Below are 3,199 nucleotides of genomic sequence, written 5' to 3'. Positions count from 1 at the left end.
AAGTTCAATATTAGCCTACTCAAATAAGTCGCTTCATTGGAAACCTACTTGTTTCCATGGGCTTTATGCTCAGAGTGCCAAGTCCACTAAGTTCAAGTTAAAAATCATTTTGAACTAGTTGGTTTCATATAAACCGATTGGTGCAACGAGCTCAGAGAGCCAAGTCCATGAAGTTCAAGATTATGTAGTTATTTTTGAGACTTCATCTGACTGCAAGCAATGAATCGGAGTCTCGGTGGCTACACCTACTAGGCGCACTGAGCATGCACCCACTAAAGCAAACAAAATTACAGGTTTAAGCAATTTAAATTGATGAAACAATACCTACTAGCGAAAATGTGGAATACTTAATCTTGTAGTTTTGTCAATTTGGGAGCGAAGCTCGCTGTCATTCTTGTACATATAATATTCATCAAGCGCATCTTGAGGGAGAGAACTCAAACCAGGGTCTCCTACTTGGCACCAACTTCAGTTGCTATTGAGCATGAGCTGGCTAAGGGAAATGAAGCAGTCGTTCGACATCTCCACTTTGCCGTTCTGTATCCCAGGCGGCACCACCGTGCGCGTGCCACCCATGACGACAAGGCAGTCACAACATATCGCGGTCTACCCGAGCTTCAGGGCTCTGAAGCTGCCCTACAAGAACGACATGCAACAACAAGCTGCATTCTACATGCTAATCCTACTACCGGACAACGACACTCTCAGTGTCGCTGATCTCTACGGCTAGGTTGTGTCGGCGCCGGAATATTTCAAGAAGCACATGCCGGCGGGGAAGGTTCCAGTCGGGCGGTTCATGGTCCCCAAGTTCAAGTTCATGTTTGAGTTTGATGCGTCATCGGACATGCGAAAGCTTGGTGCCAATAAGGCTTTCGATGCCGGTGACTTCTTTGGTATAGTGTATACTAGGGATGGGGAGCTCGCTATCACCGGGGTGTACCATAAGGCCACTATTGAGGTGGATGAGGTAGGCACCATGGCCGCCGCTGCCATGACCGCCATAATTGGGCGTACAACCATGCTAAAGGCACCATAACATCTGATGGATTTTGTGGCAGATAGACCCTTCTTATTTGTCATGGTTGAGGAGAGGACATATGCAATGTTGTTCCTTTGGTCACGTGGTTGATCCTCGTACTTGCTAATTGGATAAATAGTTATTCTATAAAATATGTAATCATTTGGCGATTGAATGAATCATTGAAACATTGTTCCTCGATCATGTGGTTACCGTGGCACTTGATGCTAGGAGGACATGCCACAATTTTTGTCGACACCCAATCAGCGATGGTCTCTCTCATGAATTAGAGTCAAAATAACACACAAATGGTTGTGCATGGTGCTCCATAATCCCAACTCCCTACTCTGAAGAGTGTATGAGGTCGTCGGTATGCAAATTTGGATGGCGACGACGCGAATGTTCATTAGTCCTCAGCATGGGCACACATTGAAGTTTCAAGCAACAAAATACAACGACATTTGAAGCAATGTATATATTTGTAGTTATGTAGTAATGCATAACCTCCTTGTGTAGGACATTCGACATGAGGAAACAAAGCGTCAACGCAAAAGATGCAATGAAATATCCATGTGTCATTTTATATACTCTGCAATCTTTTTTATCTGACCCTTGAGATAAACAATCGTACACTAAAAGCGTACATCAAGAAGTTTGCTAGAACATACACTTCAAGCTCTTTGCCAAGATATTTAAGGGTATAACAGACCCGAAAACACACACACACACACAGACTAAGTGGCACAAATTAATGCTTGTGATTTTTTCTAGCAATATTATTCAAATATAATATTATACGTCATCACGCAAGGTTATCCAGGGATAATATCTCGAGAGAAAAAAAAGAATCTACATTTTGGTTGCAAAGTTAGTGTATGTATGTTTCTTAAAAAAATAACTACTGACCCTACATAAGATTTTGATTTACCAAATATTAGACGAGAAACTTGTGTTATCTGACATACAAGTGATATATTTCTAAAGCACTTCCCTAGATACCAGTGATGTACCTAGCAGGTGGTGTTGGAGGAGATCAAAGATTGGAAACTAGCAGGTGCTGCTACCGCCTCCCTCCCATCTTCTACGTTGGAGATCAAAGTTTGAACTTAGAAGATCAAAGATCGAAACTTAGCTGCTACTATGTAATCTCCCTACTCTATTAGCTGCTGCTACCCTTTGGTGATTGGTTGTTTGTTAAGTTGGCAGTGGTTAACTGTTACCCATGTCCCCGTGGGTAATTACTCTCTTAGGGGACGGGGATGTGCCAGCTTTAATGCCCACAGGGAAACTGATAGGTCAAATATCTTACCCAGCGTGAAAGACGAGGATGGGGATGGGATAGCATTACCCGTGCCCCTTACCCGCCTTACCCATAAAGGCCTTACATGTGGGCTCTAAAATTAGTAGACCCCATGTTATTCCCGCCCTTACCCACCAAAATTTCCTACCATCCCACCCCTTTGGCCAAAAATCCAAAACAAACCCCTAACCTAGCCACAACATATTTATTGTGCTAAAATGCTATTTTTTCTACTGAAATGCTATCGAAAGTTGTTGTTGATTGCATGCATGGGTTTCCCCATGGGGATAAAAACCTGACGGGGATGGGGATGGCAATACTGAAAGGGTATGAGGATGGAAACGGGCATGGGAATGCTTTCGCGGGGACGAAGATGGGAGTCTAATACCCGCCTGGGTAATCCCCATTGCCAGGCTGAGTTGTGTGCATCTTAGTTATGGAGAGGTCGGATGTTACTCATCATGCTTTGTATCCTCTTGATGTTACATCTTGAGATAAAAAATGCACCATTTATCAAAAAAATCAGCTCTTGCTACCGCCTCCCTCTCATCCCCACTATGGCACTACTAACGCCTGACGCCTCGTTCAGTCGTCCTAATGTGTGAGTATTTATGCATTTCTTGTGGCAAAGAATAGTGAATTGAATCAATTGATGTCATTTACTTGCAGTCGGCTTGGCATTGTTTTACTTGTGTAGTCAGATATCATATGTGTGACTCGATGCCATTTACTTCTTGAACCTGAATGTAAAGTCAACTTGGTGTATGAATTGATGTCGTTCACTTCTTGAACCTGAATGTGTAGTCAATTTCGCATCATGATTGTGTAGTCACCGGTTGATGCCATTGTGTAGTCACTGCTCAACTATTGTGTATTGATGC

At 43.0% G+C, this 3,199-nt stretch overlaps 1 pseudogene; it reads left to right on the top strand.

Annotated features, from left to right (window-relative positions):
* The first annotated feature begins 502 nt into the window (after positions 1 to 502).
* LOC123121089 (putative serpin-Z12) lies at positions 503 to 1,129 on the top strand (annotated as a pseudogene).
* Positions 1,130 to 3,199: the final 2,070 nt, after the last annotated feature.

This window comes from Triticum aestivum, chromosome 5D (assembly GCF_018294505.1).
Source record: "Triticum aestivum cultivar Chinese Spring chromosome 5D, IWGSC CS RefSeq v2.1, whole genome shotgun sequence".
NCBI lineage: Eukaryota > Viridiplantae > Streptophyta > Magnoliopsida > Poales > Poaceae > Triticum > Triticum aestivum.
The sequence above is the reverse complement of the archived record's forward strand: the minus strand, read 5'-3'. Positions and strand labels throughout refer to the sequence as shown.